Source organism: Pipistrellus kuhlii, unplaced genomic scaffold, assembly GCF_014108245.1.
Source record: "Pipistrellus kuhlii isolate mPipKuh1 unplaced genomic scaffold, mPipKuh1.p scaffold_m20_p_7, whole genome shotgun sequence".
Lineage (NCBI taxonomy): Eukaryota > Metazoa > Chordata > Mammalia > Chiroptera > Vespertilionidae > Pipistrellus > Pipistrellus kuhlii.
This window is the reverse complement of record NW_023425573.1, coordinates 16838766-16862452: the sequence shown is the minus strand read 5'-3', so window position 1 is coordinate 16862452 and position 23687 is coordinate 16838766. Positions and strand designations below refer to the sequence as shown.

The 23687-nt window shown below is 42.1% G+C and overlaps 1 long non-coding RNA gene across 1 annotated transcript; it reads right to left on the bottom strand.

Moving 5' to 3' along the window:
- Positions 1–580: 580 nt before the first annotated feature.
- Positions 581–23653, bottom strand: LOC118709839. The gene is made up of 4 exons (XR_004985156.2): positions 23281–23653; positions 17912–18018; positions 14407–14408; positions 581–732 (listed from the first exon to the last, which is right to left on the bottom strand). It is a non-coding gene; the product is annotated as an uncharacterized LOC118709839 (long non-coding RNA).
- Positions 23654–23687: the final 34 nt, after the last annotated feature.

The following is a 23687-nucleotide window of genomic DNA, read 5'->3' as shown; positions in this document are numbered from 1 at the left end:
TATAGTAATAAAAGCATAATATGCTAATGAGACCAGATGTCCTTCCAGGACAAACCCCGGGCTGCAGCCATGGGATCCAGACAGCCACTGGGGCTGTGAGGGAGGGATCAAGGCCTACTTTGCATGAGTTTTGTGCATCAGGCCTCTAGTTTAATAATAAAATATATAAAAGTGGATGTCTATAAGATTTTTTTAATTGGAGGAGTTTCCTGTATTATATTTGTTTCTTTTAAAACTTTGCCGGGACCAGTTTGGCTCAATGGATAGAGCGTCGGCTTGGGGACTGAAGGGTCTCAGGTTCGATTCTGGTCAAGGGCATGTACCTTGGTTGCGGGAATATCCCCAGTGGGGGGTGTGCAAGAGACAGCTGATCGATGACTCTCTCTCATCGATGTTTCTAACTCTCTATCTCTCTCCCTTCCTCTCTGTACAAAATCAATAAAATATATTAAATAAATAAATAAATAAATAAATAAATACTCCCGGGGCCAGTAATTCATGATTTTAAACTGTTGTAACCTTAGGGACTTGTCTACTGCTTCATCTCTCAACTTAAAAAAAAAAAAAAAAAAGTAAGCAAAGTCTGCAGAAGGTACTTTCAATTCCGCTGTGAAGGGCAATACTTTGCAGTAATTCTTTTCTGGCAGGCTCCTGTAATTTTCCATCACAAATTAGTACTCCAGCTTATTTCAAGCAGACATACCTTCCATGTGCTCTAAATACGTGGTTGACCTTGAAGTAGAAGTGGAAACCAGCCCAAATCACATTCTACTTTCCCCTTTCCAGCTCCAAACATTTTCATGTGGGAACATCAGCTGAAGAGAAATCAACCTTAAACCAAAGAATGAGGAAGCGTCACACCCAGTCTGGGCAGAAGGTATGTGGAAGATAAGCCAGTCTGACCTGCCTGCCTTACCGAGGGGATGGCAGGAGGTAGGGCATTCATCAGTAAGAGACTTTCCCCCTAAAGGACGCTGAGGACATTGAGTTTTTATAGCCCTAGGAGACAGGTAGTATTCTTAGCCTCATATTTTACAGATGGGAAAACTGTTCTCCAGTTGTTTTCAGTCCCAGTTGGGGAATTGGCCAACTGCCTGAGTGAGTCAAGGTAAAGATGCTCAATACTACAGTCATGAGGGCCTAGTGTTCTTGTCATGCCCAGCACACACCCTGAATATGTGATAATATATGCTTAAAAAGTAACTCCATGTTGTACTAATTATCACACAAATATCAGTGTTGGTGAGTATTTATTTTCAGTATTTGAATCACTAACCCTCACTGAAGTACTGATTTCACTTTGGCTATTTGTGCCAATATAAGGAAGCATTGGCATGGATATTGGAAGTGGGCAATTTGCCCACCCATCAGGACCATGCTCCTCACACAAATGTCCCAAACACTGAAATTTGCTGTCATCTCATTCCTCTACAATTAAAGCTAGAATTGAAGAAAACTACCACTAGGGGGCAATAAATATCTTATCATGTGGTCAGAACCAGAGATAAATAAATTGGTGGCCAGCAGCCATATTTTGCTTGATTCAAATGGTTTGTTGGCCTGTTTACTTTAAATTTAAGTCCACATTTAATAATAAGGAATGTTCACATAACAATAGTTTTTCCTGATAAAAAAAACAAAACAAAAACAAACAAAAAAACCAAAAAAAAAAAACCCCAGAAGATCTAGCAATTATTGGCTCTGCATTTCCTCACAATAACAATTGTCAGGAGTCCAACCACCCCATTTAGACAGTGAGGCTGTCTTCAGTATTCCGTCATTAATGTACTCCACATGCTCCCCACAGCCTGCTACAGTTACCTACCTGGTCTCTGTGGCATTTATGTTTGTGAACTCCTCATCCAAACAATTAGGCTAAGGCAGAAAATATGATTTTAAGAAAGATTGTGCCAAAACCGGTTTGGCTCAATGGATAGAGCATCAGCTTGGGGACTGAAAGGTCCTGGGTTTGATTCCGGTCAAGGGCATGTACCTTGGTTGCGGGCATATCTCCAGTAGGGGGTGTGCAAGAGGCAGTGGTTGATGACTCTCTCTCATCGATGTTTCTAACTCTCTGTCCCTCTCTCTTCCTCTCTGTACAAAATCAATAAAATATATTTTTAAAAAAGATTGTATTCATTAAGTAAAATTTTAACTTTGTTTTTTTAAAAAACAACAACATTGCATTATCAGATACAATAATTAAACATTACAGGGATCAATGTGTTTGAAAATGATCAATTTTTAGGTATAATTGGATGTATTTATCACTAATATTTAACTAGTTTATTCTAATTCTGTTCTTAAGCTCTGACTAAAACAGAAATTTGGACAGTCATTTTAAATCCACATCCTTAAGGCATCAGGAGCCTGCTAGAGAGGCTATACCTGTTGTTACTTCCAACCAATCTGGCGTCTGGCCCTTCCCTTAGTTGCAGGGAGAAACAAGAATTGCATAGCTGCCATCAAGATCTTGCTTAGATGCAGCCTCCCAACTTCTCACCTATTGCATTCTCTCTCTGACAGGTAAGCTCACTCACAATCAGAACAGACAGAGAGAGCAAGTGATGGGCTCCAAGGTGAAGAAGGGCCATGGCAGGAATATTTCTATTTCCAGACTCCTAGACAGTCCTCACTGTTTAGGGTCGAACTTTCTGGTTTCGTGGAGAAAGTTACTGCTGCTCTACAGAGGTACCTTGGAGTGGCAGACAGAGATCTAGGTCTGAGAAAGGGGTGGTTTGAGTTCTGCCTCTATCACTCACTGGTTATCCATTTCTATTGTGCCCTGAGGCTCAATTTTCCTGACTATAAGGTGAAGAAATACTATTTGCCCTTACTATTTCCCCATGTTATTGTTAAAAATAAATAAAATAATACAATGAAAACAAAGTGTAGAACACCGTATAATACAATGTATTAGAATTTGAAAAAGGCTTGGGAGACAAACTGATCTAAGATGCCTATTTTTCTTGTCTAAAAGGTTTAACAATTAGGATGCAGGTGAGCAAGATCCTCAGAATGAAAGAGACTTTTAGGTAAGAGTCAGTGAGTCTTTGGGAAAGGAGTAGGCAGAGTAGGCAGCACCAGGAATCTGACTCCCCCTTAGGTAACAATTGTACTCAAATCTGCCTGATAGAACTATTGGAACTCTGGAGTCTCTTAAAGGCTCCAAACTTCCAAGAGAAGGCTTGGGGGTAAGTTGTGATTATTTTTTACAATTTCAGCTCTGAGCATAGTAGCAACTACGCAGGCCCCCACCCTGTGGAAGGCAGCTGTGCACTTGTTCCTGGGCAGCTTGCATGCAGCCTGCCAGAGCCAGCAGACGGGGGGGGGGGGGGGGGGGGGACACACGACGACGACACCGTCCTCCGAATACCAGGATCTGCTCTCTGATTGCTGATTGCTGTTTATGACACAGAGGAGCAGGCGAAGAGGCAGCTGCCATGTGGTACACCTACCCTCATGCTGCAAGCCCCTCTGCCGCTGGCTTAGTTAACGTCCGTGGGTTTAAAGGTCTTACCCTGCACTTTTCTCTTTTTTCCTTTGGGAAGGCATGCATTAAAAACTAGGACATCAAAAGCAACCACATATTCAGGGGAAATTAATTAGAAAGTCACTGCACATATCCAGGCAAAGGCACAGGCTCAGAAAAGACCTGAGAAGACCTTAAGGTTACATCTCAGCCTGATTCTCAGTACAAAAAAGCCTACAGCAATAAAAAAAAAAAACCAAAAAAAACAAAACAAAACCCCAACATAAAAACAGAAAACCCTAGGGAAGGAGAAGTGTCTTATTTCCAGAGTTACCAAATAAATGGATTTAAATGTCCATTTTTTCAACAACAACAGCAAAAAATTACCAGGCATACAAAGAAACAGGAAAATATGGCCCATTCAAAGGAAAAACTAAACCAACAGAAACTGTCTAGGTGGTTGATGAACACATTAAAACAGCTGTCTTAAAGATGCTCAGAGAATTAAAGGAAGACATGAAAAAAATCAAGAATTATGTCTGAGTAAAGAGTGTAGGCAAATAGAAAGACACTCAAGGACCCTGCTGCCCCATGACGGACTGTGAAGCAGCCTTGCTTGAGTCGGCCTGTAACGGCAGGGGAGCTGAAGCCCCTCTCTCCAGGCCGAAGGCTTCCAAGGCCCCCCACCGGTTGGCACCTAGTATCTCTCAAAATAGAATTTCTTCCCTTCTTTACGCCTTTAAGCAAAAACCTGTCTCAACAAGAAGCAGTAACAGTTCTCCCTGTGTTCCCACTCCTGCAGACCTACATCCAAGAAAAATGTTTCCTTTCCCTGCTACTGAAATGCAAGCAGACACGCACACACAGGCCGTCAGCACCAGCGACCTGGAGCTGAAACCTCGCCCCACGCCACCCAGTCAGCCATTCCCTTCCCGGCCCAGGATGCCCACTACCCTGCTCAGGCGAATGGCACTTGCTTTATAACTGTGTAATTCTGGGCATTTTTTTTTTCTTCTTCTTTTAAACAGAAACACAGTTTAAAGGTGAATGAACATTTACTGTGGAGACTAAAAACACACACAAAAAAACAACTTCATAAATTTTGAAGTTCAGCCTCAGCCAGGACCCTCTATTGCCTGTAGGTGAAGAAATCAAGAGTGGGGAACATTAAGTTTGGTGGTTAAAGTCATCCAGGCAGCGGCCGAGCCAGGTGAGGACCTCAGACCCAGTCTAATGCTCTTCCTTGGGAGAGGGGGAGAAGAGGAGGCTAAGCGAGGTGTCCTTGGATACTTTTTCCTCTCAGGAGAAAGAAGAATGAATTTCTCTGTTCTCCTTCGCCTACTTTTTTGGTCATCTGCTTGGTATGTGTCATTTCTGGCTCCTGCGTTTCCAACACAGCCGGCTCTTGTCTCCTGAGCGTGGCGGCTGGGTGGTTTTTCTGGAAAGCTCAGCCTGAGCCTCCTCCGAAGGGAGAGTGGGCACAGCCCTCCTCACTCTAAAAACACGCTCTGTGTTTCAGCTGAGGCGGTTAACACATGATTAAGTCTCATTTTATTGGGACTTGAACTGTGTCTCAGTTCCTTTCACTGGTTTTCTTTCCAACTTCCTGTGTTCTGGTCCACCTTTTCACTTTCCTATTTTTATCTTTTTAAATAAACTGATTGTGATGTGCTCCATGGAGCCTAGAATCATTGACTTGTGCCTCCTAATAAGTCAGTGTCTGCAGGTTGTCTTTCATGTCCAAGCTTCTCCTTCAGCTTGGCTGCGTGGATGTGCTGCCAGAGGGCCCCAATGGGGTCAGACCAGGACCAATGCCAGACTAACCTTCTGTGAGGCCCCCTTCCCTCTCCCGGGTCCAGGGAAAGGCTCCTTCCCTCAGCTTCACCAGGAACGTAGGCATGTGTCAGCTTCCTAACTCTCTAGGCTGCTCCGTGTGTCCTGGGAGAAAATACTGGGGGTAGGTTAGTGATGACTGTTTTACCACATTCCTGTGAAAATGCCTGCAGACAGAAGGCTCCACTCAAGGACCCAAAAGCCTTCCTCCAGCCTGTCTTTTGGGGTGGGGTGGGGGGTAGGATGTGGGACTGGCCCTGCTGGAAGGTGTCAGTATCTAAAAGAAACGGCAGGGGGGGGGGCAGGGGAGACGCGAGCACGGGTCCCCAGGCCCTAGGATTCTGTCCTTTTTGGGGAGAGCATAAGGACCCTCCAGTAGCACCCACACAATCCTGTTGGGCTGTCTCCAGAGCATTCTTCGAGAAATTCTGATGATAATTTCAGAATTAGGCTCCTTCTTCTTCTTCTTTTTTTTTTTAATCCTCTTCTTTAAACTGTGGGTGGATAGTCAATTTTGAGGAATGCTAGAGGAAGTTAAAAAACAGATGGGGGAGCCGGCCAGATTCCTTCCTTCCCACCTCTACCATGCTATGCTCCTGCATTTTTTAGGCTGTTATAATACATCAGAACCCACGGAATTCAGGCTCAGTACAGAGAGACATTTGGCATCTTTTATCCCTAACTGGAGAATTTGCCCGATAAAGGCTTATGTTAAACTGTAAATACTGCATGTATAGAAGCAGTTTTGGTACCTTTCTGGAGGGACTCTGCTGATGAAATAAAACCTCAGACTGCAGTCTCCGTCTGTCCCGATCCTCACCCTCGGGCTTGGTATTACAGGATTAGGACTAGAGTAAATAGCCTGTAAATAGGAGCAGAGGGGGAGTGTGCCCTGAGGAATGCGGTGAGCCTCAAGCTGAAAGGGCGGGCCTGGAGCTTCGTTCTGGACAGGGCTGCTCACTCATGGTGGCACAGACAGGGCTCCAGTGGTATGATTTTATTTATTTTTATTTTTTTAAATGTATTTTATTGATTTTTCACAGTGGAAGAGAGAGGGATAGAGTTAGAAACATCGATGAGAGAGAATCATCGATCAGCTGCCTCCTGCACACCCCCTTACTGGGGATGTGCCTGCAACCAAGGTACATGCCCTTGACCGGAATCAAACCCGGAACCTTTCAGTCTGCAGGCCGAAGCTCTATCCACTGAGCCAAACCGGCTTTGGCAAGTGGTATGATTTTAGAGACCAGGACACTTGGGCATGTCACTTCTCTACAAGGGTTAAGGTGGCTGAGTGCCAAAGCCTCAATCTGTGTAAAGATATGTGCCTGAAAGATGATTTCGCATACTATTATAGAAAGGATTTCCATGAACTTTGAAGAAAGCTGTTTTGCCCTAGCCGGTTTGGCTCAGGGGATAGAGCCTCGGCCTGTGAACTGAAAGAAAGCCTTTTCAATGTGGAGGGCGGAAATTGCCATAGTAACCGGAGTGGTGGGGGGAGAGAGGGTGGGGAAGGATGCAAATAAAAATAGATCATTATCACCATGACATGGTTCTTTTTTGTTCTGTTATAATGATGGCTTATTTTATTTTATTTAAGATGGTTCAACTACTTTTATTATTTTTAATTTTTTGCATTATAAAAAATCATTATGGTTGAAAATATATAAGTTCCCTTTTTCCTTATTAATCCCGCCCAGCCCATCCCCACCCTCTACCCCAGGCCCTCACCACCTACTGTCTGTGGCCATGGGCTATGCATATATGCCTACAAGGTCTTTGATTGATTACCCCCCACTCACCCACCCTCCCCTGCCTTCCCTCTGAAATTCAACACACTGTTCCATGCTTTTAGGTGTCTGGATCCACTCCATTCATCAGTTTATTTTGTTCATTAGATTCTACATATGAGTGAGATCATGTGACACTTGTCTTTCTCTGACTGATTTATTTTACTTAGCATAATCTCTCCAGGTCCCTCCATGCTGTCTCGAAGGGTACGAGATTCTTTATTTACTGCTGCATTGTATTCCATGGTGTAAATGCAACCTGGCTTTTTTATCCACTTTCATGGCATGGTTCTTATTCTAGTAATGTTATCCAGTAGGCAATCCACAAAAGAGAATTCTGGAGAAAAATACCTGACTGTATGGCAACCTCAAATTGTTGTGACAGAATGCCCGGGAGAAGGATCAGCCAGCCCTCTGAGGGAGGAAAATTTAATCTTCATTTCACAGATGGGCTAGTCCAGGGGATTCCGGATCCAAAGCCTGAACGGAACTCGTGGGGAGGCCCTGACCTATATATCTCCTCCTGTGGCAGCCCCTGAGGGTTCCCGAAGCGCAGCCCAAGTCAGTCCGAGTGGGGAAGTAAGACTACAGTTTTAACCAGATCCTGAACTAGATTGCAAGTCTTTCCCCGCCCCCCATTTTCTTTTTCAAAATAAGAGACCTGTAGAAATCCTAAGGAGCTAAATCACCATGGGCTCTGACAAAGCAGATGCTATTGTGTTCTCATACGTCAGAGGGAGGGCTTCAGGCCTAGCTGCTAAATATACTTTGAGACACAGACATGAAAATCTCTTCAAGAGTTTCCCTATGAGCTGCCTTCCACATTGGGGGTTCCCAACAAATAATCCTGTGGCGAAAGGGGCCACATGCTGAACTGGCCAGCTCAGGGAAGGCCTGTATGGCAGTCCTGCAAAGTCAAAGACCTAAAATTACCACAAGGATGGTCTGAAATGAAACTTTAACTAAAAGCAATTATGAGTCCCAGATTCAATTCCGGTCAAGGGCACTTGCCTGGGTTGTGGGCTCAATCCCCAGTAGGGGGTGTGCAGGAGGTAGCCAATCAATGATTCTCATCTTTGATGTTTCTCTCTCTCTTTCCCTCTCCCTTCCTCTCTGAAATCAATAAAAATGTGTTAAAATAAGTAAATAAATAAATAAATAAAATAAAAACAATTATAGTGGTTAGTCACCTCCTAGGCTGGTCTTCCCTGACAAGATCAACCTTTACCTTAACTGAACCTATCTGTCTTTTTGTATCTACTTATAACTTCTCTTCTTTTAGGACCCCTCAGGGCAAAACCAAATGCCCTGGGTGCCAGGACAGAGACCTCAAAGTCCTTCATTGTTACTGTTACCGTGTTAGTTGTGGACTTAGCTATCCTGTACCCACCTAAGTAAAAGAAGTGTCTATCATTTTAACTTTATCTAATCCAGAGGTTTCCCTGCTTTGCTTTCTCAGCCTCTCTTATCACAAACGGACCTCATGTAACCCACCTACATCTCCTCCTTTGATTGCAATGTATAAAAATAGATGAAAACCCACCAGTCTCTGAAGTATTATGCCAATCTGTTGAGATTCTGCTTCCTGGCAAGAGTCGACAGTTTAGCTCAAATACACTCAAAAACTCTTCACAGATTTGAATGTTTTTACATTAACATGTTAAGCGACTGACACTACTTTCCATCTGACCTCGTCAGTCTCTGGTACCACCAGCATATTGGTGAAATCGGATATCTCGGGCTAAACAGAAAGGAAGACAAAACAGGCTTGGCCTTTAACATGTTTAGTCTAAAGGATGACCAGGATGGGAGAGGAACCTTAAAGAAAAATGAAAGCCTGATAGGGAGGAAGACTCAAAGCTTGGGGGAAGGGTGTGTGTGCAGATGCAGGAAAGACTGTCAATCTAGACAGACAACTAGGCCAGAGAATGCAGAAGATGGTACCAGCGTAGTGCTTGACACTAAGGAACAGTCATAAATATTCATGAAGGAAGGAAGGAAAGACAGGCTTTCCTATAAAAGCTTCCTATATCATTGGAAGAGGGGAGACGGGCTATGAAATGTGCTGTCATGATTAAAGCACAAATGGGACCAAATCTAGAATCCAACCAGAAAAGGGTAGTAGTACTTCCTTTCAGAGACCGGTGCAGAAGCACAGCTCAGGAAACTAGAGCAGGTGACTTAGCCCATTGGTAAATGATTCAAAGGCTCATGTGATACTAGAAGCGAGGTACAAAGATATTCGTGCAGGGACATTTCTACCAAAAGCTCAGGAGAGGAAATGCCTTTTTTGTTCATAGTATCCCCTTCTCTTCCTCTTTATAAAATCCCTTTTTTTCACATAAGTTTAGCTTTGCTCCAGAATCATTTGTAAATATTGAAATGCAGTGGCCGGGGTAAAAGGAAGGACGCTAGTTAAAGAGTGAGTAGGAAGAGGTCAACACACAAAGGCACAGTATTTGATGGAGGCATTTTCTTTCTCCTTTCCTCCTGGAGGCTGGCTAAAGAAGAACCCCTAAAGTTTGACATCAGGTTGCCTGGAGTAATGCTTTCCAATGTTTCAAGGTATGGGAGGGAGATCTTTTGATAGAGGCAGAAATAGAATATCAGGGACCAGTATAGTTGTAAGAAGTATTAATCATTCTCTGTGAACCGTGATTATTTTGTTCTGAGTAAAGAAGGCACATGCTAATCTGGCTGGGAGGTGCATGTGGGAAATGGGAGCTCACCTGGAAATGTGGCCCATCCTGTCCATCTGGGAATTGCCTATTTTTTTAAATTTTATTTTATTGTTTTTGTACAGAGAGGAAGGGAGAGAGATAGTTAGAAACATCGATGAGAGAGAGTCATCGATCAGCTGCCTCTTGCACACCCCCTACTGGGGATATGCCCGCAACCAAGGTACATGCCCTTGACCGGAATTGAACCCGGGACCCTTCAGTCCCTAAGCCGATGCTCTATCCATTGAGCCAAACCGGTCCCGGCTGGGAGTTGCCTATTATCATGGAAAGATTAACAACCTTGTTGCAGAAACCAGAGCTTTGAAAGCCCCCAGCCCTTTTCATACTTACAGGCCTTTGCAAATCTCCAGCCCCCATACTTACAGCCCCCATTTGGCATTCCTTTTGCCAACTTCCCCATGTAATCGTTGTCCTTCTATCCAATATAAGCAGCTGGCTTATAGTGGGGGGCAGAGCAGATTTTTATGGATGACCTGCTGATCTCCCATACTGCTGGCAGTATTGGAAAAAACACGCATATGAAAAAACACCCTGTCTCTGCTTCATTGGCTCAAGTAGCAACAGGCAACCCGGACCCATTGGTTGTCTCATTACACTTTCATTACATCTGCAGGCAGATTCTCCAGCAACAAGCACTCCCTGCATCCTTCCCTGGGCCAGCCTGTGGCTGTGAGAGAAGCAGGCCTATTATCCTGGCCCTTAGGTACCTTACAGTCCAGGAGGGGAGAAATGGTCACGTAGGATTATTCATTTGCTTGAAAGAAAAGAACAGGTGATAGAATTTATCAGGGAAACACATTTGAGGAGGTGACATTTAAGCTGAGACCTGAAGAATATGATTTTGCCAGCAACAAAAAGGTTAGATGAGGGTTTCGGGCAAAGGGGACAGCACGTGCAGAAGCAGTAGCAGTAACAGTCCCCAATTACATTCAGAAGGGCCTCACTGGCAGCAATGTGGCTCTGAGCAGTGCAGTTAGAAGCTATTTTTTGCATAGCATTTTACTTAAGATTTATAGACCATCAATTGTGCATATGAAATGACTTGGGGTTGATGCCTATTAGATAGGAGATAAAGCCCCCAAATCTCCCCTTGTGCTTCTACCATGCAGGAGCCTTGAGGTAGGCCTGGCTCATCTGAAGACCCAGAAGAAGGCAATGCAGCCACAGCATAACTCTAAGGGGAAACTGGCTGACGCTGTAGCTCAGAATTTACCAGTAGGCAGAGCCAAGGAGGTCTTGTAGGGAAGGCTATAAATTTTTAACATTACCTTCACTGCAATGGGAAGCCATTAAGCCGGGGAGCAGTAACAAGATCTGACTTTCAGCTTAAGAAGATCACCTGGGTTTCTTAATCGAAGGGGATTGCCAGGGACAAGGAGCTGACATCTGTTGAGCTCCTGGGCCTGTCCCTGAATAACACTCATGCTATTGTGGAGGGCATACTCACTTAATTCTCACCACAGCCCCCCAAAGAGGGTGCTATTAAGTTTACCAGTGAAGAAATAGAGTCCCTTTAAGAAGCAAGGTAAGGATGCAATTTGTTTTATTATTGTGCAGTTAATGCATGGGGCAAACTATACATCCAATAAAATTATAATGATTGTTTTATCATAAAGTTCTGTAGGTGGGTGATTATCATATTCAGAATGCAGTGACCATGGAAGGGTTAATATGTGTTTTTGCAGCAAGAAAGTACCTGACCCTGGCTGCTGATCTGAGAGATAATGAATACAGCCATGTTTGGTTGAAGCTATTATAGCATTTTGCTCTTAAAACCTCTCTTATCATTGTTAAATGTGCAAAAGACCTCTTTTCACTGTTTTCATCTTTTTGTCAGGTTGTTTTCCAGGAAGTGGTTGCTAGGAGTGCAAGAGTTATTTAGAGATAAGTGGAGCCTAGATATCCCATCCCCTTAAAAAGTACACCTCCCCCCAAATAAAAACCTACAGTAATTGACTTGAAAATTATTTTCCTGACATTGGTTTTACCAGTCCACCTGCTTTCTATTTACACTTATGATTATCTCCTTTTGCTAATGGCTCTCTAAAAGCACACACTAAGGTTTGCACCACTGTACTGTCCTGGAGACTGAAAGAGGAGTCCGACTGAGGAGCTCTTTAGAGCCAACAGCTGCTTCGAAAGGCAGTGAGCATGTGCGTGCTAAATGGCCACTGAGCCCCCTGCAGTGGGTCTGAGTGCCAGCCGGCCAGTGTATGAATTACCTGCACACATGGTTGCCTTATATTCTGATCATGTCTGCCCCTGGGGAAAACCCCACTGAGGCTGACATTATACCAACCAGGTTACAGTGAGACTGTCCCACACACTGGAACAAGTTCCTGCCCAGGCTCTGAGGTTCTTGGTTGTACATATCCTCCCATTGCCCCTTCTCGATCCATCCCTTACAGTATCTTTAATTATTAATCTAAAGGTGCATGTACCCTTTATTGCTCTTGCAAAACTGCCATATGCTAGGCGTTTATAGCTTTTGTCTAGTCACTGGATTTACAACATACTTTAACCTGTTTGATATTTCTAGTGTGTCACCTTGAAAGTAATGCCATAGTATCTGTTGGAAAAGCAATAGACATGAGAATTCATCAGCAAGTGTCAACTAATCTCCAGATAAAAGCCATAACTGCATGTAACCCGTGCTCAGAATCACACTTGGGGCTCAGACAACACCTTTGAGGTCCCTTAACTCTAGCCTCCATTTTACAGGTGAGGGAACAGAGGCACTGACAAATCAAGACTCTTGCCCAGGTCAACCTGGTAGGGCAGCGGCCGCCAACCAGTGGTCCGCAGACTACTGGTGGTCCGTGAGGTCCAAAAGGTTGGTGACCATTGTGCTAGGGAATGGCTAGCCTGGAGCTGGAACCCAATTGTCTGAATCTCAGTTCTTAAAGCCTTAGAGATCTATATATATTATTAAATTTTTTAAAATGTATTTTTATTGATTTCAGAGAGGAAGGAAGAGGGAGAGATAGATAGAAACAAAAATGATGAGAGAGAATCATTGATCAGCTGCCTTCTGTATGCCCCCTCACCCCCACTGGTGATCAAACCCACATCCTGGGCAATGTGCCCTGACTGGAAATTGAACTATGACCTTCTTGTTCATAGTTCAGTGCTTAACCACTGAGCCATGCCAGCCATGCTACATTCTTAAACATTTAAGTAAACAAATTTAGTCTTCAGAAATGGACTTAAAATTTATTGAATTTCTCACTGGGCAAGGACTTGATTTTCCTCTCAACATCTGTGCAGACTCTAGAAAGTTACACACTTGAGGCACTTACCTTGGCCTACTTCACAAGTAGTGAGAAAAAAACTACAATTATGAAGGACAAAGTTTATCTCCATCTTTGTTCCACATCCCCTTGTCTTCTGTAGTATTGCATTAGGTTTCATGTATCTTAAAATATGTATTCCAATTGGTTCATACACTCTTTTTTTTAATTTTTTTTAAATGATTCTCATTCTTACTTTAGTACATTCATTATGTCTATACTGGTTAATTCCTGCACTCTTTCTTCTTATTTATTTATTTATTTATTTATTTATTTATTCATTATTACATTTTTATTGATTTTCCACAGAGAGGAAGGGAGAAGAATAGAGAGCTAGAAACATCGATGAGAGAGAAACATCCACCAGCTGCCTCCTGCACACCCCTGACAGGGAATGTGGCTGCAACCTATGTACATGCCCCTGACCGGAATGGAACCTGGGACCATTCAGTCTGCAGACCGACACTCTATCCACTGAGCCAAACCGGTTTCGGCTGGTTCATACACTCTTGACCTTACATGTTTACAATTTAGGACAACCCCTCATGTCTAAACTTTTGCTACTCATTTTCTCCTCTGCCTACATAAGCTTACCTCTACTCATTAAACTCTTAGCTCCTTCTCTCAGGGAGGATATTAGCAAAGCTCATGTGCTAATAATCAACACCAACGTTCTCTTTTCACCTATCATGAGATAAACCCCCGTTAAAATACAACGTTAGCTAGGAGGTAAAAATCCATGAAAGAAAAAAAAAAAAATCCATGAAGGCAGTACAGTGTGAAGGCAGTACAATCTACTGGAATTAAAATCCAAACCCATCTCTCTCCAAATTTTAAGCATTTCCCTTTGTATCACGCCTCTTGCAGTAGAAATGTAATGACAGTAGTGTTCAATACCAACGAGAGCTAATATAGACCAAGACTACGGATGTCTCTGGATACTTTTTCTACCTGGAACACATGGGTCAGTGGCCTTGTGACTGTAATATTAAATAAAGGTTGGATTATGAAGACATCTTTTTCTTGACTTAATTACATTGGTCAACTTCAGAGTTAGCTGTGACTTAAGAACAGCTAGTCAGAAATGGCATTCAATCGAAAAAGCATAAAATGTGTTTACTTGAATTCATGAATTCAAATATTTTGGCAACACACTTTTAGGTAAATGGCAAGTTACTAAAATGTTGGACAGATTATTTAACATTTCTGTGTCAATTTTCACACCTGCAAAATGAGATTGTACCTACTTGCCCATCTTAAATGGCTGTTACGAGGTTAACAGCTATTACCAGGGTAAAAGGGCTGTTACGTAAGAAATTGCAAAGCACTGTGAAGATGTAAGATGTGGACCTTGAAAGGTCACTGGAATTTGATATGTAAAGAAAGAGGCTTAGGACACACATGGTGATAAGAATGGCATAGCAAAAACTCCCAGGAGGAAAGTTGGTTGGGTAAAGAAAAATTTATCATTTTGGCAGGAATGAAGAATAGTAAGTTAAAGTCCAAACGCTAACCAATCAGTCTAATTTAACAGAAGAGCAAAGCTGGTTGTCTTAATATGGCTCATTTTTTTTTTTAATTTTAAAAAGTACATTTTTATTTGATCTTGCCACAGGATTGATTTATTTACCTTCCATGTCTCTGAATACATTCTATAATTAAACCAACTTTACAATATTTAATACCTTTGTAAAATTTCCATTAAATTTTGTAATTTTATGAAATTTACCATAATTTAGCACATATAGCAATTTATTTTAAAGACCATTATTTTACTAAAGAGAGTTGAAAAGCTTATAAAATTCATTTAATAGAATCTCTTTATGCAGGATAACCAGGGGGACCAGGAGAAGGTATATAGGAATAAGTTCTTATCAGTGAATTAAATTTATTAATGTAGTATATTTTGCATCTGTTCACACTTCCAAAAGACTTAATTATGTAGCTTGTGATAAAAAAAAGTATAAATGGATAGGTAGCTATATATATAGTTTAGATAGATAGATAGATAGATAGATAGACAGACAGACAGACAGACAGACAGACGGACATTGGACTTTGCCTGGACGTAAAGGATGCCGCCCCCCCCTTTTTGTCCTTTCCCATCTTTCCTTGGAAGCATTTCCTTGACCGAACAGACTCCAGGGACGGTCCCCAACTGCCTTGGTTTCAGTAATGGAAACGTATTCCTTCCCTGTCATCTTTTCTCTTTCCTCCACCTGCTATAAGATCCATGTGTTTGGGGGGGGGGGGGGGGAGCGGCTGCTGTGTTGTTTTTGACGCGTCTCACGGGAAGAAAGTCCAACTCCAACTTATTGGAGCCTCATCTTTCCCTAAAATATTACAACCTGTTCTTCTTTACTCAACTTGCCAATGGAGCCTCTCATTAGGGACATTACTCCCAGAGATTTTTATGGTCCTTGTGGCATTTTTACATCGATAAACATGTCTCTTAAAGGCATTTGTCCAATGGTTCAAAAGAAATGAGGGCAAAGGCCACATTTAGCTTGAGGGTGTGTCATTGCCAACTTTATTATTAATTAGCTATGTGACCCTTATTAACTTATAATTTCTATAGCCATAAAGTTTAGCAATTGATACCATCCCAAACAGCAACATTACAAAGACAAATAACTTTTTTTTTTTTAATACTCATCTAAGGATATTTTTTCCATTGCTTTTTAGAGAGTGTAATGGAGGGAGGCAGGAGAGAAGAGGAAAGAGGGAGGGAGGAAGGAAGAGGGAGGGAGGGAGAGGGATAAGGAAAAAGAGAGAAACATCAATGTCCCGCATTGACTCATTAACTGGTTGCCTCCTGCACAAGGTCCGACTGGGAATGGAGAGTGAACCTGCAACCCAGGTACATGCCTTGATCAAGGATCAAACTCAAAAACTTTTGGTAGGTGGGCTAATGCTTTACCACTGAGCTACACGGGCCAGGGCATAAATAGCTGTTTAACTTCAAAGGAAAGAAGGATATACATATAGATCCTCATTCGAGGATGATTTTTTATTAATTTTTGAGAGTGAGAGAGACATCAATGTGAGAAAGAAACATTGCTTGGTTGCCTCCCCCCATGTACCGTGACTGGGGATTGAAGCAACCTAGGTATGTGCCCTGACCGGGAATTGAACCTGTAACCCTATGGTGCATGGGTTGACACTCGAACCTACTGAGCAACCAGCCAAGCCTGGAAGCATATATTTTATGTTCATATTTGTTTATTGAAAGAATTACTTACATATTTATGTTTATAAATACAGCCAAGAACCAAGTAATTTTTTCTACAAGTTTGATTTAAATATTAGTCATTCTTACCTTTTGTAAAGTCTTCAGTTCAAGGATAGTGTCTGTTGGTTGCACTCTTGAAATATATTTCTAGGGTAGCTACACTGCTTACAGCGTTGGCTAGGCAAAATTAAATAAAGTTTACAAGGAAACTTAAAATTGAATATTGTATTTGTAATATTTTCTACACTTATGTTAGAGAAAAATAATGGCTTTTAAAATAATAAAACTTTTTCAAACATAGAGGAAAAGAGAGAATATAACAAACATCTATAATCAATTACCCAGGTGCCATATTTGCTTCAGATTGTTTTTAAAAAAATCAATCAATACAGATGAAGCTCTCTGTATACATGTATGTCTTCAATCCCATTCGGCATTGTACATACACAAAGATAATTACCAAACACTGAATTTGATGTTTTCATTTCTTTGCACATTTGAAACTTTTAAACCATATGTGTATAAATCTATAAATAATATATTGTTTTGCATGCTTTACCATTTTATAATCCTGGTATCATACTATACACATCAATATTTAACTTTTCTTCAGTGTTTTTGAGACTTATCTACTTTAATACATGATACTGGGGATCATTGATTTTAAATAATTTGTTATCCCACTCTATGGAAGTATCACATTATTTTATTCTATTCTCCTGCTCAATTTAAGCTGTTTCTACTATCTGGGCTGCATACAAATAAAATTCTGCCTTACAACACACCACCACATGGCATTGCTACTGTGAGATGCAGCTCTATCATGAATCATGAGTCAACATTTCTGTTGTGGAGCTGCTCATTGCGACTTGTAACTGGACAGAGGGAATCACATGCTGACTGTAAATGTCAGATGCTTGAAAAGTAAAGACAGAGTTTGAAGGAATCCAAGCTATACAGACGATGAATATTGATTCCCTTTTACCCCAGAACATCAAAACACGTTATTGTGGACTGGGTGCTTTTTTTCAGATGTCTGAGTTTAGCTCTATAAATAATGTTTTCAGTGGAGGTTAGTAATTGGTTCCTGCATTGGTAATTTGATCTTACCTTTGGATGAACATAAACGGACAAAAGTCCAGGCTCATTTTTCTTTTTCAGGGTTTAAAAATATGACAAATGCCAGATGTTGAACCAATATTAGATTTCACAGCGTAATGCCCATACAGCATAATTGATATAGAGCTCATACCTCAAACCATTGCAAATTTTCCCCAATTAAAATGTCCAAATATGTATGACATATTGAAATATCAATCTAACATCTCTTACCTAACATTTGGTTTTAATCAATCCTGAAAGAGGTCTACTCTGACTATTCGCTCAGTAGTATTAAGTTTCAACCGCTCTGGAGGTCTACCGCCTATCTTTCAGAGTTCTCTTTGTAATCCATACTAGTTTCAGGGCTGCTAAGTCTTCTTCACTGAGTTGGATGATACATTGGTCAAGGTAAGTCAAGTCATCTGATGGTAATAACCCCCAAGTTAAAATACTTAGGTGTCTCTCACTTCATGCTGTCAGTCACAGTTATCTTCAGCTTTGTGCCATCGTCCTCGCATCCAGCTGAAGGGCATCCTCTTGGTGGGACATGCTGTTTTTGCTGCAAAAGAAAAATATGACAGAACCAAGCAATTACTCTTAAAGTTTATGCTCAGCAGTGGTATATATCACTTACTCATTTCGTTGAACAAATGACGGCATAAGGCCAACCCTGCCATTCAACAAGGTGAGGAGGTAAAATCCTACCACCGGGAGGGACAAAATTATTTGGGAACAATAATACAATCTACCACAGAGGCTTTCATTCTCAGACAGGTATGGTTTTGACTTTTGGATTATCCTATGTAATCCTATATAATAAAAGCATAATATGCTAAGCATCCAACTGATCAGTCAACCATTCAGTCAATTGTTCAACCAGTTGCTATGATGCGCATTAACCACCAGGGGCCAGGCGCTCTGACCAGTAGGTTAGCTTGCTGCTGGGGTCTGGTCAGTCAGGACTGGGTGAGAGAGCTGGACATGCCTGCAACCCTCTCATAGTCCCTCCCCAGCCTGCTGGCCCCCATTGGCCCTGATCTGGACTGGTTGAGAAGGCTCCGATTGGCCCTGATTGCCAGCCAGGCCAAGGGACCTACTGGCAATCATGCACTGGGCCTCTAGTTTACAAAATAAAATATTTTTAAGTTTTGCTAATATACAAGTAAGTCTGTCTTATCTCTGGAATACGGGTCAGTTCAATTTAATGCTTTATATGAATTAAACACACACACACACACACACACACACACATACACACACACACACACCCCAAAAACAAGCCCTAGCCGGTTTGGCTCAGTAAATAGAGCCTCGGCTGAGGACTGAATGGTCCCAGGTTCAATTACAGCTAAGGGCACATGCTCTGGTTGTGGGCTCGATCCCCAGTGTGGGGCGTGCAGGAGGCAGCCAATTCATGACTCTGTCATCATTGATATTTCTCTCTCCTCCCTTTCTCTCTGAAATCAATAATGAAATATATTTAAAAACAAAAACAAAAAACACCAAATCTAGAATTAAAATCACTTTGAAAAGAATCAATAACTATCTGGAGGCTCAATACACATAATTTTGATCTAAGTATAAACAATATTAACATAAACTGAGCTAATTGAAATATTTACTGTATCACTCTGAAGGAAAAATAACTGATTAACTGATTTCTACCTCACTCCTATTCCAGCTAAGAGGGGATCCCTCAAAAAGAATTTCATGTATTTTATTTTAAAAATTTTTTTTTATTGATTTCAGAGAGTAAGGGAGGTGAGAGAGATAGAAAAATCAATGATGAAAGAATCATTAGCCAAAACCGGTTTGGCTCAGTGGATAGAGCACTTGGGCTGCAGACTGAGAGGTCCCAGGTTTGATTCCAGTCAAGGGCATGTATCTTGTTTATGGGCACATCCCCAATGCGGGGTGTGCAGGAGGCAGTTGATAGATGTTTCTCTTTCATCAATGTTTCTAATTCTCTCTCTCCCTTCCTCTCTGTAAAAAATCAATATATTAAAAAAAAAGAAAAAGAAAAAAGAAGAATCATTGATGGGCTGCCTCCTGCACACCCGACACTGGGGATCAAGCCCACAATCTGGGCATGTGTCCTGACCAGGAATCAAACTGTGACCTCCTGGTTCGACGCTCAACCACTGAACCATGTCAGCTGGGCATAGTTAGTATTTTAAATGAGAACATTCAAATAGTTTCTTCAAATTTGATGAAAATCTCTCTCACCATTTTTGTGTAATGTCACAGGGAACAGAGATTTAATTTATATAGGTAGCAAATAAATTTTTTAAAAGATTTAATGGTATATGACATATGTATTTAAGGTCAGTTTTTTGTTGTTGATTTTTGCTGGCAATTCTTCTTCCTTTAGTACTTTTAAAAAGTTATTTGTCAATAGCTGGTACCTGGGCCAGCTTTGCTTAATCTAACTGCTTTTGCAGCAGTCTCTATTTCAAGATACTTTGTAAATTCTAAATATGAAGTAAATAATCTCATTTTGGGAAGCTAGTTTCTTTTTAAGTGAGATTTCATGATTAGAGGTTTTAAAACCATTTCCAGTTTGGCTTTTCGGTAATAGACCTGACAACAAATCACACTGCACAACAAAATGTATTCACTTAGAGAATTGTGAAAGTAATTATTATCATTGCTATTATTATTGCTGTTAATAATCATTTTATAGCTAACAGAGGGCTACTGTCATTGTTCTAAGTGCTTTACAGGTGTTGATTCATTTCATCTTCACAAGAACTCATGAGATGAGATACCAATATTGTCCCCATTTTACAGAAGAGGGATTTATAACACTTATTTTAATGCAAATCTAAATTCAGCTTTGGAAAAATACGTCGTGTTTGGCAGGGTTTATCAGTGAGGCTAGGAAGTTGGCCAGTTCAAGCAGGAAACCAACAGCAGAAAGGGAAGTAGTAGCAGAAGCTTGTTTAGAGGCTTCTTACTCTCTTCTTTAAATAGAAGAATTTCAAACAAACAAAAAACTTCAGACAATTCTGATGTTAATCAAAAGAGAATTATTGTCTATTTAGCTCTAAGTTAACAAGTCACCTTTTAGTTTTCGTGAAGGGCAAGATCTGGAACTTACATATAGGTTACGTTATGATCTTGAGACATTAGCCATTTTTTAATCTTCAAAAGTACATAGAAGCTCAGGAACGGTGCTTCTAGTTAGAAGAGAAACGAAGTGGGTGCATTCCAGCCTCTCCTGGGATGGCCAATTGCCTTCCCAATGACTGCGATCTCACAACCCGTTGCAGGTTAGCTGCCCTTAATCTAGTAGCAAAGAGGAAGTCTGAGAGTAGCTCTTAGGACCCAGCCACATGCTAATCTGGAGAGCCACTTTCTATTTGTAGATATCTTGGTGGACTATTGCACGTGTAACAAATGTTTTTATAGGGCTATCTTTTGTTTTATATGATGATACGATTGAGTAGGTGAATAATTAACCTCATGGAAATTAACTGCAATTCATAGTTCCAAAGTTGTACTTATAAAAAACAATTAGTAAAGATTAAAAAAAATTGTAGATGAAGAATCAAATGAAAGCACTGAGTCACATTTTTATTCTACTTATGGTAATCTCAATTTGCTGTCCATAACTTTTTCGTTGGTCTTCTCAAAGGAGGGGTTACATTTCATCAGACTCAAGTTTTTCTAAATGTTGGGAGTAATGTCTGTTTATTCTCACCAGTTTATTTTTGAAAGGAGAAACTCTAGAAAACAAGCTATTATAAGGTTTGCTTTTTATGTATAAGTATCTATAAAGTTATTTAAGTCTTTAATTGTTGGAAAGAATTTTCATAGAAAAATTAGAGAAACTGAGAAAAAAGAACAGGGAGGAAAATAACAACTGGATATGTCAGTAACCTGAATGTGGTTGAATGTACCCACAAAATGAATTAAAAAATAGTTATACCTAAAAGATGGGAGAATATTCAGATTTATGTCATTGATGAAAGGTTAGGCAGAGGTAGTATTTATCTTTCTTACAAAATTTGATGTTCCTTTTCATGAGTATATTATTATTTCCATTCTTGTCAAACTTTAGTGATAGTAACATGAAGTAGCAATAAAAGGCCTTTAAATAAATTTCAATTATCTTCCCCTTTTTTTTTTTTTTTTTTTTTTTATGTGATTAAGTGATTTACACAATTGCTTTTTCCACGTTCTTCTGGTTAAGCAGCAGGTGGAGCCCTAGTAGGTGTGGTTAGAGATCAGGCCCCAAGACTGAAGGAGGTGAGGTAACTTGATCCTGCCCGGGTGCTTACAGGAGGCAACCACATTGATGTTTCTCTCCCACTGACTCTCTCTCTCTCAAAAACAAAATAAAATTTTTTTTTTAATGGAAAAAAATATCCTGGCCCAGTTGGGGTAGCTCTGAGGTTAAGCGTTGACCTATGAACCAGGAGGATTCAGGCCGGTTCCCATCAGGGAACATACCCAGGTTACAGGCTCCATCCTCAGGGTGGGACATGCAGGAGGCAGAAGATCAATGATTCTCACTATTGATGCTTCTACGTCTCTCTTCCTCTCTGAAATCAATTAAAATATATGAGGATTAACAGGAGCAACAAAAAAAGAGCAGACAGAAAGAACTTAAACATGGTAAGACTGGGACATGCCATGGGTCACACATCCTGTAGGGACAGCCAGATTTCCTAATTATTAGTCTGGTGCAATAGTATAAGATTCATTAGCTTTCTATGGTAAACCTGGTGATTAGTTCATGATTCGCCTGACACACACCCTTCCGGTTTCATAAAAATCATCTCATTAACCTTTGGGGATCTATGCATTTAAACCTGCTTGTTTCAAGAAATCATCTCTGGCCCTGGCTGGTGTTGCTCAGAGGATAGAGCCTCAGCCTGAGGACTCAATGGTCCCAGGTTTGATTCCGGTCAAAGGCATGTACCTTGGTTGCAGGCACATACCCAGTAGCAGGTGTGCAGGAGGCAGCTGATAGATGTTTCTCTCTCATCGATGTTTCTCTCTATCCCTCTCCCTTCCTCTCTGTAGGAAATCAATAAATATATTAAAAGAGAAAAAAGAAACCATCTCTGGCCCTCGCTGGTGTTGCTCAGTGGATAGCGCACGGGCTTCCGGACTGAAGGGTCAAGGGCACAGGCCAGAGTTGTGGGCTCAGTCCCCAGGAGGGATCATGCAGGAGGCAGTCGATCCAGGAATTCTCTCTCATCGTTGAGGTTTCTCTCTGTCCCTCTTCCTTCCTCTCTGAAATCAATAAAAATGTATTTTTAAAAATTCATCTTAAAAAAAAAGTCTAAAAATATGTTTAGATGGTTGAGCGGAGGGAATGTATAGGCTCCGTGAGGCCCTCAGAGCTCCGGATCCCGGGCTGTTCTGCTGCAGGACAGGCGGACCCGGTGGGACCCGGCTGAGCCCACGGAGGGAACCAGAACCCGGAGGCTTCTATTCGAAAGGGACGAAGCGGCTTTTAAAACAGAAAAGCGTCATTCTCTCAAGCCAGCGAGTGTCAAGGAGGTCGCTGCTGTTCAGAAATACTTTTTGGAGATACCGGTGTACATTCTTTAAAAAAAAAAAAAATAAAAGTCATTTGGACCAGGATGGCAGCCGCCTTCGGGGGCGGCCCCCCTCGCCGTCCGCCCGGGCCGACCGGCCTCGCCGCAGAACAGAGGATTTGGCTCATTTTTTCCAAAACACTTCCCAGCTGGGGAGTCGCCAGCCATGGAAACTTCCAGCAAATGCCACATTTGGGAGAGGGACCTGGTTCGTCGGGGGGCTGCCTTCGCGGGGCCGCGGCCCTCGGAGAGTCGCCGCACGCCCTTACTCGTCGCCGGGTCCCGCCGCCGGCCGGGCCCACCGGCTACCGGCCCCTCGCGCCCACCCGGTCTCCGAGCCCGCGAGTCTCCTCCGCTTCATCCATGACGACTCCCGGGCCCTCGGCTCCACAGCAGAGCAGCCTCGGGGTGCGCGCAGCGAGAGGGCGGGGGCGGCTCCGAGGCCGGCCGGGCTCCCAGCTTCACGCCTCCATTCCGCTCCTCTCCCCGCCTCCAGCCGCTCCGCCGCCGCCAGTGTGCGCACCGCACGCTGAGGGGAGTTTGACGGCTCCAGCTCCCAGTCAGAAGAGAGGTCTGGAATTTTTAACCAATAGGAGCTGACAAGGTGGGCGTGCCCTCGGCGCGGTCCCGCCCCCGGGGAGGGAGCGCGCTATGTCCCCGGCCCCCGCCTGCACTT